Genomic DNA, 13,129 nt, shown 5'->3' with positions numbered 1-13,129 from the left:
CCACGCTTTCTGATTAGTCAAAGAAATATCTTAGATTCTAAGATGAATAATGATCTACCTCTTTAATGACTTGCATAGTTGGGAGACAAAACAAGTCACATGACCAAAAGTCTTTCCCAAATCACCCCTCTTAATAAACACAGGATTACATTTAATAGCTTGAAAGTGAAATATCTGAGGTGATGCAAAATCTGAAACATTTTGAGTACTGACACTTAACCACAAGTTGAAAATTGCACATCTGATTTTAATGTATTGAGGTCAAGACAGGTGCTCTAAAGCTAATGTATTAGATTGCCTTCAGGCTATATGTACTAGTTGTAAAAAATAGATTTTGTGTTGAGGCTTTGGTCTCATCCCAAGGTATTTCATCATGTAGAAGTATATGCAAATATTCTAAATTTCAAAAAAAAAAAAAACCCTCAAAAAACCCAATCCAAAACACTCCTAATTTTAAGCATTTTGGATAAGTAATATTCAGCTTGTACTTTAAAGCTCGATTTTTATTACTCAGTGAATTTGAAAGTTGCAGAAAATTCCTTAATTAACTTTCAGGGAGATTCATGCTTAAGGGAAAATGTGGAACATTCATATAAATGAAGTTTCGGCTCCACAATCTCATCTAACTCTGCAAATAAGTAATCTCCCACTAGCATCAGGCACCTATAACAAACAAGACACAGAGTAAAGCATCAACAAAACGATCTCACAATACACTAATTTTCCTCTTAAAATGAAGCATTTGTGAATTATTTATGTGTTAGCATAGAACATTATTTTGATCTGATGGCAGAATTCGTGCTGATGAGAGAACAGCTTTGAATGCTCAGGTGACTGTTTCACTGCAGGAGTGATTCTGCAACAAAGAATGGAGGTGGTGGGGCGGGGGAGAGAAGCCTGGGGGTAGAGGGGGAGGCAGGAGGTTCCAGGAGCAGTTATGCAGGAGGAAGTGTGAAGAGAGAAAGAGGTGTGGTAAGCTGGTGAGTGGTCAGGGCATGGAAGAAAGTCAGTCAGTGAGAACCTCCCCAAGGTGGGAATGAAGAGAATGGCTTTGATGTAAGAGGGCAGTTATGAAAGGATCAAAGGAGTAAGTTCCTATATTACACAGCACAGTAGATCACAATAACCTCATATATAATGTGTGAACAGAGGGAAGGGTGGAAGAGGCCTCCAGCTTCTAAAAAACGCCAAAGAAGGGTAAATGCTGATTACCTTGTTTTGATCATTACACATTATATTGAAATGTCACACTGTAGCCTATAAATGTGTAAAATTATTGTTAGTAACTTTTTTAGTTTTTAAAAACGTTCAAATGAAAATGGAATTAAAAATATGAGTTTTTTTTGTTGCAAAAAATTTTTGCAACATGCCTGCTTTCTCTATAATACACATTTTGTACATATTACAAAAAAAATTTTTGTACCAAGATTTTTTGCACCAAAATATACTCATGATTTTAATTAGATTTTTTAAACTTTTGAAGTGCCCTAATACTTAAGACTGAGATTTAATTTCCAGTTATTGCTTGCCTGCCCTCTACAAAATATAATTACATCTAATGAAAGATCTCTGCACAACACTGTTTCAAGTAGTAGTATTTATAGGAATGAAGAAGAGAAAACTATGCATATTTAGGTCAGTGCAAGATGAAAAGCAAACTCCAATCACAAGAGGAAAAAAGCAAATGAAGTGGGAAATTCTACAGACATAAAAATAAGAATAACATATGACTTAAAGACATGTAATCTCTTGAATTCCTGGTAGCATTGGTGATGCCTTTTCCGATCATTTGTGGGACAGATTTTGAGCTTTTTTAATGTAAATATTGAGGCTGGAGGATTTGGGGACATTCATGTGTTGGCACATGGGCCATCTTTACAAATTGTAGCTGTCTGTATGTTACAGGGAGACCAATTACCTATTTTTATAGAATACAGTACTTACAGCATTGATTAGAAATGATTTGATTCTTTATAGAACAATTTGAAAAATAATAGGCTCATAGATTAAAGGATGTGATAAATCAAATATGGACTTCCGTCAACAAGTATTTTTAATTTTCTCTGTCCTTAGCTTCATGGCTGTGCTGTAAAAGATATAAAGGATATGTCACACTCAATTCTTGTTGTTCAAGAGGTTACACATAATTAAGTCACAGTAAACATGACAAGGGCTGGGTGCCTATGCTGGTGAGGTAAAGGCAGCAGCAGGTGCTCAGAGGAAGATGAGATATAAGCATCCAAAAAGCTGAGCTACACCATGAGGGAGGACTAAGGGACAGGAGGCTGGAAGAAGCTGCATTCTTCCTGGTTAAGGTAGCAGTGCATGCATAGGCAGAGATGCAGGAATCCAATATGGCATGAGGAGTGTCATGTGTACCCTGGGATCCAGATGCTCCTCCCTAGAGGGAATCCTGAGATACTGTTACTTACGGGGCAGGGAAGAAAACGAGGGCTTTGAAAGACCATGCCATGATCTATGCTAAGCAATGGGTAGCCACTGTATATTATTGAGGCACACAAAGAAATTTTATAAGTGGCATTTTTAGATTTATTTATTTGAAAGGCAGAGTGACAGAAAGAGAAAGAGAGAGAGAGAGAGAGAGATCCTCCATCTGCTATGTCACTTCCCAGATGGCCACAACAGCCAGATTAGGGCCACATTAAAGCCAGGAACCTGGAACTCCATCCTGGTCTCTCCCATGAGAGTGGCAGGTGCCCAAGCTAAAGCCGATCTTCTAATTGTCTTCCCAGGAACATTAGCAGGATGCTGGACCTCAAGCAGAACAGCCAGGACTTGAACCAGAACTCCAATTTGGGGTGCTGGTGGGGCAAGAGGTAATATAACCCTCTAGGCCACAACACCAGCCCTAGAAAATGGCATTTTTAGAAAGCTTTGCCTGAGGGTAAGTTGTAGATTGGCCACAGAAGTCAGAAACCTAAGGGAGGAAGGAAACAGTACCTGATATTCAGTCCCAAGTGACATGTACCTGGACCAAGATTGTGGGACCACAGTGTAGTCAGAGAAGCCCAAGGGATTGTTTATGTTTGTAGCCCAGCTCTATTTAGTATGAAATCTGTGAAAGCCTGCCCCAGATGAAATGACACCATTTAAACAGAGATCCAGCTATCACTATCATCCTACATCCAACTTGTATTTTAGAAACTTTGCTTTGAGTAATCTCTTTACTCAACCTAATAATAGAAGCTCCTCTAAAAAAATTACTTCTCATTTTTGGTAGCTTTCCTGTTCTCATTTTTGGTAGCTTTCGTGTTCATGCATTCTTATAAGCTTGAGCTAGCCAACCAATTTCTTAGAGAGCTGATGCATTAAAGACCTTCACAGGAAAGGTGAAGATGAGATTCCATTGCTCTTCTCTGTCATTTCTGTGGTCACAGAGTGTACAAGACAAGGATAGCACACTGTGTGCAATACCAGGCACGCTGCAGCAAAATGGCTCAGGACCGGCAGGGCTGGTGACAGCCTTTTTGATTTTGCAGTGATATTTAAAGTTTGATGAATGCATACAAAATGCATAACTGGTATTGTCTAAGTGGTTGTGGCATAATTTATACTCTGACTGTGAAACCCAATAAGCTGATAAATCCAGGCCAATGGCAACAAAATACCAGATGTTGGGCCATTCTGCAAACTAAGTACATGGGCCTCAGTGAATTTATGGTCTCCCTTTTTCTGACTCCTTTCTCTCATCTTGAAGATTAGTTCCTCTCTTCAACTCTGTCCTGCAAAATGTGCACGCCAAAGCTGCCTCACAAACCTTCTTCACCATTAATCCTCAGATTAATTTCAGCATTTGAAAATGCAAAGCTGCCAGAACTTTCAAAAAATACGACTTTGCTGTCTGTTTTATTAATCACTAGTATCTTTGTCTCCAGAGATAAGTGCAACATTAATCAGAAATTCAGGGAAACAATTTCTGTGTTGATTTAAGTGGTTTTCTGGGGTCACTTTTAAAAAGTATAAAACATTTGCTCATTATTTTGTATGCACAAAGTTACTAAAAGGTCACTTCGCATTTTATGATCTTGTAATTCAAGCTATAGTTGTAGTCCTTAATTAAAGAGGGATTGGGAAACATAGCAGCTACACATTGATGGGGGAAAAAGACTTTAATTATGTTTATATGAAATTGTCTCATAAATGCAAACAGTGCAAAGACCAAAGCAGGAAAAAGAAAAATATTTTCAAATGTATCCAGGGCACCAACGTCTCATAGAGCAAATGTTTAACACATAAATAAATGAAAGAAAAACCTCCAGGAGTTATTAGCTGTAGACTTATAAGTTTTAAATTTCACGAAGCTGAGCCTCGGGATGTTAATTTTAACATTTCAGCCACCAAGCCTACAATTCAGGTGTTATTACTTGATGGATAACATGAAACAGTGGGATTTTCTGTAAGTGTATTTGCTGCAGTAAAGGTAATTTAACACATTTAATTGCACTCAAATAGCTAAGCATAAGCAATTATCACTGATTACTGGTAGAGTTTCTCTTTCATTTCTAATGAGGAGGACGGAGAGGATGGCTTATCTCTAGGCACCAATTTAATTTGAAGGTCAGTGGTTGTTGTTTGGGTTCTGCCTCAGAGATCTGGTGGCTTTCACTTTCCCTAATGTTCATTCTAGGGATGTTTTTCTTATCACCATACTGAGCCCTCTGAGGAGAGGCTGTCCTGTGCTGTTTTTCTGTCCCTAACACCATGCAGTGAGAGGGCTCCCAGGAGTCAGCGATAAGCCCCTTGCATAGAACTGGGAAAGGCAGGAGATTTAGCTTCTGTGGACTTTGAATTTTTCGAAATCCATCAGGATTTCAAAGCGTCGCTGATGAGATGTTCTATATTAGCGTTCCTGGCTGCAGCTACCACAATGCCCAGTATGTAGTCAAATTTCCCTGAAAGAAGAGGCCAGGGCAGATTTTGAAGTGTATTTGGTTTGTGGGCCATTCTTTCCTTTTCTTTCTACACATAGGAGGAAGACACTCTAATCTATGCTTAGAATAACCTAATACTTAAAAACATCAATGGTTACAATGACAAATAGTATTGTCTATTGTGCTGCAGTGCAGAATTTTAGAAACTGCAAGGGATCATAGATCTCTGCCAAACGTTCCAAGTGATTCACCATTAGGTTGTTTTCTCTCTCTGTGTAGTTCTCACTTTAACTAACTCCCCTGCCTGTTGGCAGACCACCACCATAACACCAACGTTAAACTATCCATTTACAAGTTCACGAGTCAAGAAGATGGAAGATTTTTAATTATAATTATCTTCACGGGTAGAACTGTTTGCTGCATTTTGTGTTCTGAAAAAGTTTCAAGAAAGGTATGAAATATAAAGCAGGAGAGGTAGAATAGTAGAGTAGATAACAGCCAGAAAATTTAGGCTCAAATACAGTTCTGCTAGGTGACCCAGGAATTAATGAACTTCTCTGTGGCCTGAGTACTTCACTTGAAAATGGGGTTAAAAAGGCAACTATTTAACTCCAGGATGTTGTGAGGATTGGACACACACACACACAGTGGATAGATAGTGCCAGTCACATAATAAATTGTATATCAGATATTTAGCATTAATCTTTACAAAAAGCATGGGTCCTAGGAAGTTTAAATGACTCACCAGGAACTGCCCAATTTCATGAATGTGAGTATATTGTTCCAGAAAATAATACAAAATACACAGGAAAAAGAAAAAACAGTTTACAAATCTTTATTTATTACATTTTAATATTTAAAATTAGAGATACTGGTGGCATATTGAATTGGGGAAGAAAAAATTCCTGACCATGACTTAGGACAGTGGTTTCAGTCTAGGTTGGTATAAGAATCATTTGGTGGAGATTATTTACTCATTTTGAGAGCCCAGGACTCGACTCTTGCAGACTCTCCAAGTGATTCTGATGCCAAATCGAGATACAAAGGAGATGCAGCAAATGAAGGGGATTGTAGGTCCTGGGGCAGGTTGGGAGTTGAATAGGTAACTGGGCAGTTAGAACCATAGAGAATTTCCTCACCTGTAGTAAGCCATGTACTAGAGAGAACTATTCAAGTCAGATCACCTTGTTACTGACTGTTTCTCTTCTGGGCTCATGTGAAAAGGTGTTTCATTCAATTAAAGCCCTGGATAGTAATTCATTCATCAACCTAAGCACTGCTTTTCATACTGTTAACAAATAGTACCACTTTTTTTTAATGATTCTATAAGCTACTTGTCTACTTGTATAACTATCTGCCTACCTATACATTCTTTTTTAAAATACCATTATTTAAGCTATACAAACTTCATGTATTTCATAAATACAAATTTAGGAATATAGCGATTCTTCCCACCCTACCCTCCGTCCCACCCATATTCCCTATACATTCTGAGTTTTTCAACGGTGGATATTTCAGCATGTTAAGAAAAAATAAGCCGACATTGATTCTTGTTTGTTAAACCACGTTGGTAGGACAAAGTAGTGAACAAGGAAAAGATTCAATTTGATGGGAGAGTTAAATTCAAACTTTGTGGAAAAATGACAGTTTCAAAGCCTGACAAGATTTCTGGATCTTCTTAAGTGAAACTGATGAGATTGAAATACATTGTCCCATTTCTTGGGACCAGTCCCCATGCAAGTGGAAAGTGGATTTTCCTGAAAACTTGATTTAACTTAAAACTACCTAATAAAAACAAGAAATGGTGAAGAAAACTTGACATCACACATTTATTTTCTGTACATGAGAGAAAATAGGCCATAATTTGCAAAGATCTGAAGGTATAGTTGCTGTATCTTTTGATATCACTCCAAAATAGATATATTCCACTCACAGTACTCAGTGTTCACTATTTCAGCTAATTTTTTTTATGTCTCTAACCAATGACTCCATTATCATATTCTCAACAAGCTTTTGGTTTCTCTCCAATTGGTGATGTTATTTGGAACTTTTATATATATGTATATTAAACTGTTTTGAAGATTTAAATTATTTAAAATCACATATGTTGGATTATTCCCAAGCTACTTATTTTATGACATTGATTTATCTCTTTGTTTTTGCATCAATATTAAGCATGGTAACTGTATTTCCAAAATACATTTTAGTATCTGGCAAGAGGATTTCTCTAGTTTTCCTCTTCTTTTTCAAAATGTACTCATGCTTTTAACTTATTTGTTAACCTATTATTACTTTAAAAACTTATCAATTTTTTTTCTCTTTAGACATGTATTAATGATGATTATTCATATTTACATGCTACAGTACGACACTTCAAAGCCTGTACAAAGTGTGTACTGATCAAAGCAGAGTCATCTATTTTTCCCCTTATTTGATATTACTTGATGATTGGGGACTTGAAGCTTCCTCCCTTTTATTTGTTTACATAAAATATACTAAGTTATTGTGGACAATAGTCTCCCCGCTGTGCTGTGTAACACTAGGAACTTATTCCTTCAGTCTGAGTGTAATTGGAGTATCCAAATTCCTTCTATCACCTCTACTGTTCCCAGCCTCTGGTAATCACCATTATGTGTTCAGACTGACTTGTATTTAGCTTCCACATAAAAGAGAGAACATGTGATATTTGTCTTTCTGTGTCTGGCTTATTTCATTTAACATTATGTCCTCCAGTTTTATCCATTATGCTGCAAATGGTGGGATTTCACTGTTTATAGGTGAATGAATAGTACTCCACTGTGTGTGTGTGTGTGTGTAAAAAACATTTTTTTGCTCATTCATTTGATGACAGGCACCTTGGTTGATCCCATGTATTGGCTATTGTGAACAGTGCTTCCATAAACAGGCTGGAGCAGATATCTCTTTGATACAGAATTCATCGGATTTGGATATATACCCAGGAGTGGGATTGCTGGACCATGTTGCAGTTTTATTTCTAGGTTTTAAAGAAATCTCCATGCTGTTTTCTATAGTGGATATATTCCCTCATACATAGAAGCTAAAAAAAATACCCTCAGTCTGAACACAGAATAGCAATTACTAGAGGCTGGGATTGGTAAGCAGGAGATGGAGAGAGTTTGGATAACAGGTACCAAATCCAAGTCAGATATAAGAAATAAGTTCCTAGCATTCCATAAACAAGGTGGGGAGACTATACTTCTTATCAGTTAATAGTGGGGAGACTATAGTTCTTAAATAGCAACAGTTACCCTTTCTCTACATCCTTACCAGAATTTGTTAGCTTTCTTTCTGATGACAGCTATTCTAATAGAAATGAGGTGATATCTCATTGTGGTTTTGATTTGCATTTACCTAATGGTTAGTGATACTGAGGATTTTTACCATATATTTGTTGGCCATTTGTACTTATTGTTTTGAGAACTGTTGTTAAGGCCATTTACCCATTTATTAACTGGACTGGTTGGTTGTGGTTGTTGAGTTTTTGAGTTCCTGGTGTGTTCTGGAAATTATTCTTTTGTCTGATAAGTAGTTTGCAAATTTATTCTCCCACTCTGTTGGATGTCTCTTTCCTCTACTGAGTGTTCCCTTTGCTGTACAGAAGCTTCTGAGTTTGACATAATCCTTTTGTCTAGTTTTGCCTTTGTTTGCACTTTTGATGTCTTCTCCAAAATATCATTTCCTATACCAATGTCTGGAAGTGCTTCCTCCACTTTTTTCCTAGAAATTTCAGTTTCAGATCTTGCATTTTGGTCTTTGTTCCATCTTAGGTTGATTTTTACATACAGTAAGAGGCATGGATCTAAATTCATCCTTCCACATAGCTATGTCGAGATTTGACAACACAATTTCTTATAAAGGCTATTCTTTTTCCTTTTTTTAAAAAAAGATTTATTTATTTTATTTGAAAGTCAGAGTTACACAGAGAGAGAGGGAGAGTAAGAGAGAGAGAAGGAGAGTAAGAGAGAGAGAGAGAGAGAGAGAGAAATGGCCAGAGAGAGCTACATTGATCTGAAGCCAGGAGCTTCCTCCAGATCTCCCACGTGGGTGCAGGGGCCTAAGGACTTGGGCTATCTTATACTGCTTTCCCAGGCCATAGCGTAGAGCTGGATCAGAAATGGAGCAGCAGCAGCCAGGACTTGAACTGGCACACATATGGGATGCCCGCACTGCAGGTGGCAGCTTTACCTGCTGTGCCACAGTGTCAGCCCCATAAGGCTATTCTTTTTTTAATGAAAGTACTTGGCAGCTTTGCAAAAAATCCATGGATTAATTTGTGAGTTTTCTGTTCTGTTACATTGATTTAGGTGTCTTTTTTTAGATGTCAGTCATGCTGTTTTAGATACTATGGCTTTGTAGTATGCTTTGAAGTTGGGTACTGTGATGCATCCAATTTTATTTATTTGTTATTTAGACAGAATTGCTCTGGCTATTTGGGTTCTTTTGTGATTCCATGTAAATTTTAAGATTTTTTTTCTAATTCTCTTAAGAACATCATTGGTATTTTGTTAGGGATTGCATTGAATCTGTAGATTGCTATAGGAAGCATGCACATTTTAATATTAATTCTTTCAATCCAAGAATAAGGAATATTGTTCCACTTCTTGTTTGGATCAATGTTTTTATAATTTTCATTGTAGATATATTTCACTTCTTTGATAACAATTATTCCCAAATATTTAAATATTTCATAGCTATTATGATTGGGATTTCTTTCTTGCTTCTCCTTTCAGCAAAATCATTACTGGTGTATTCAATTGCTAGTTTAGCAGTTACTTTGGGAACGTGAAGCATTCAGCTTCAGCTGCTGATCTGTACCTGCAGAACTTTCCACCCCTGACTCAGACCTGGGTGCAGGAAGTTGGGATAGCAAAAGCAGCTTCTTGAGTCTTCCATGCATGGGTGGCCTATAGCCACTCTCACCTCAGAGCGGTACAGGAGCCCGCACCACATGCTGACATGCGGGTCCCAACCTACACCTTAAGGGAGCAGCCACTCTCCGGGACACGGCGGCAGCTTCTCAGGGGGCCGGTTCAGGTCTCTGTCTCCTGGTGGCTATCCTGGCTCCTATTCCAAGTCTGCCGCATGGTCCCACAGCTATTGGACTACTCCCCAGGACCGCATCAGACCCACTCTCAGAGTTCTCCAAGGACATCCACACCACTTGGATCAGGGCATGGTAGAGAAAAAAGTGTCTAATGACTTGGAAAATTATTTCAAGCCTTCAATGCTTGAAGACCCTAGGGTGGGCCTAGAATTAGTATCTGCAGTGGATATAAGCCATCAGTGCAAAAAGCAATACTCAAACATTCACAGACACATAAGGAAGATACTTTTGTTAATATTTGTGAAATTCATCTGGAAGCTTCAAGTGTCAGGAACATCTTGGACAAAACTTTTACTTGTGAAATTAAGTTGAACTCAAAGAAGATGACTTTGAATAATTATAGTGCCTTCCTGTATTTTTCATCATATCAAGCATTATTGGTATAAGAGCAGGATAATTTTCAGTATTTAGGTCTCTGGAAGTACCTACCACATTTTAGAGGATTTACAGCTTCCATATACTTAATATTCTTGGTTAAATAATAGACATTTGTCTTTTAATGCTTTTCCAGTGTTTTAAAAAATAACATTTTGTATTTCTAAAAAAAAGGTTAGTTTAATGGATGCAACTGGAGACTATTATGCTTAGTAAAATAAGCCATTCCCCAAAAGACAAATACGTTTTCCCTGGCTTGTGGTTACTAGTATACAGATTATGAAAATGTCAGGTATATGTGTGAAATTGACATTTTGAGATTTGATTATTGTTTTTAGCCCTTGTCTATACTTTTGAGGAACAATCATTTTTTTACTTGTTGAATTCTTTATTTAGTGAAGGGTTAAGCTTGGGAGTATAACGTAAATTGAAAGTATGTCACTGTAAAAATTAAAAGAAAAATAAGAAAAGAAGGAGAACGGAGGGTGGGAGAGGGAGGGAATGGTAGAGAATATCATTATGCTCTTAAAACTATATATATGAAATTTATCCCTTTATATACATAAAAATGTAAACAAAATTTAAAATGTTACTGTTTTTGTATATTGGTTTTGATTTTTGTGACTTTATTGAATTGGTATATCAGTTCTAACAGCTTTTGGGTGGGAATGTTGATTTTTTTTCCATGCAAAAAAATCATGTCATCTGCAAATGTAGATATTTTAACTCCCTTCTTTCCAATTTTGAATCTCTATTTTTTTCTCCTCCTTAATTGCTATTGCAAATATTTCCAATACTATATTGAATAAGATGAGTGAAAGTGGACACCTTTGTCTTATTCCACATTTCAGGGGAGATGATTTCAGCATTTTCTTCATTCAGTATGATATTGACTGTCCTTTATGTACCCCCTATATCAGCAGGAATTTAGAAATAATAAGGATCAGAGGAGAAATAAATGAAATTGAAACTAAAAAATACAAAAGATCAGCAAAACAAAAAGTTGGTTTTATGAGATGACAAAATAGATAAACCTATAGCCAAATAAACAAAGGAAAAAACTCAAGTAAATAAAAGTAAAGGTGAAAAAGGGGACATTACAACTGATACCACTAAAATACAAAGCTTCATAAGAAACGACTATGACAAACTATATGCTAATAAATGGGAAAACCTTGAAGAAATGGATAAATTCCTGAATTAATAAAACTTAGCAAGATTAATTGAAGAAGATATAGACAACCTAAACAGATCTATAAGAAGAAATGAGATTGAAGCAGTAATTAAAAGTCTTCCATCAGGGAAAAGTCCTGAACCAACATTCAAAGAGGAAGTAACTCCAATATTCTTCAAACTATTCCAAATATATTGAACAGGATGGAACTCTGCCAAACTCTTTTTAAAAGGCCAGAATTACTTTGATACCCAAACAAAAGACAGGAAACAGAAAGAAAACTACAGACCTATATCCTAAATGAATATGGATGCAAAATTCTCAACAAGATACCTGCTAAGTGAATACAAAACCATATCAAAAAATCATATATCACAGTCAAGTGGGATTTATCCCTGAAATGCAAGTGTGGTTCAACATTTGCAAATCAATAAATGTCCTAATTCACAGTACATAAATAGAATGAAGAATACTAAACTATGTGGTTATCTCAATAGATGCAGAGAAAGCATTTGATAAGATTCAACACACCTTCACGATCAAACCCCTCCACAAATTAGGTATAGAAGGAACATTTCTCAAAATTGTGTAGACTGTATATCACAAGCCAATACCCAACATTATACTGACTGTAGAAAAACTGAAAGCATTTCCCCTCAGATCTGGAACAAGACAATAATGTCCACTTTTGCAACTGTTATTCAACACAGTACTGGAAATTTTAGTGAGAGCAATTAGGGAGGAGAAGGAAATGAAGGACATGACAATTGGAAAAGAGGAAGTCAAATTACCCATGTTTGTAGATTACATGATATTGTACATGGAAAAACCTGAACAAGCCACCAAAAATATGTTATAATTGATAAACCAATTCAGTAAAGTTGCAGGTTATAAAATAAACCTAAAAAGCAATAGCTTTTGTATGCTAATGATGAACTCACAGAAAGAGAACTCAACAAAGAAATCCCATTCACAATAGCCACAAAAAAATCAAATAGGACTAAATTTAACCAAAGATGTGAAAATTATCTACAATGTAAATTATTGAACAGTGATGAAAGAAATCATCAAAGACACACACATACAAAATAGAAAGATGATCCTTGCTCATAGATTAAAAGAATCAATGTCATCAAAATATCTATACTACCTAAAGCAATTTACAGATCCAGTACAATCCCTATCAAATACCAATGACATTATTTACAGAGTTAGAAGAAGCAATCCTACAATTCATATGGAATCACACAGGACCCTGAATAATCAAAGCAATCCTGAGCAAGAAAAACCAAGCTGGAGGCATCACAGAACCTGATTTCAAAGCATACAACAAAGCTATTGTAATTAAAACAGCTTAGTAATTCATAGATCAATGGAATAGAATAGAGTCCAGAAATTAATCCACATACATACACAGCCAACTGATTTTTGACAAAAGTGCTTAGACCACACAGTGGACTAAGGATAGTCTCTTCAACAAATTTAAATATGTTTAAATATGTAGAAAAATGAAATTAGATTCATATCTTTCACCATATACAAAAATTGACTGAAGATGGATCA

The 13,129-nt window shown here is 36.4% G+C and overlaps 1 pseudogene; it reads left to right on the top strand.

The window, feature by feature from the left end:
• The window catches only part of LOC149124638 (M-phase-specific PLK1-interacting protein pseudogene), a 46,821-nt pseudogene extending 36,569 nt beyond the window's left edge, over positions 1–10,252 (top strand).
• The last annotated feature ends 2,877 nt before the right edge of the window (positions 10,253–13,129 follow it).

The sequence above is a fragment of the Oryctolagus cuniculus genome, chromosome 9, assembly GCF_051225735.1.
Source record: "Oryctolagus cuniculus isolate XC-2025 breed Fujian yellow rabbit chromosome 9, ASM5122573v1, whole genome shotgun sequence".
Classification (NCBI taxonomy): domain Eukaryota; kingdom Metazoa; phylum Chordata; class Mammalia; order Lagomorpha; family Leporidae; genus Oryctolagus; species Oryctolagus cuniculus.
Note: the sequence above shows the minus strand (reverse complement) of the source record. Positions and strands in the feature narration are given on the sequence as shown.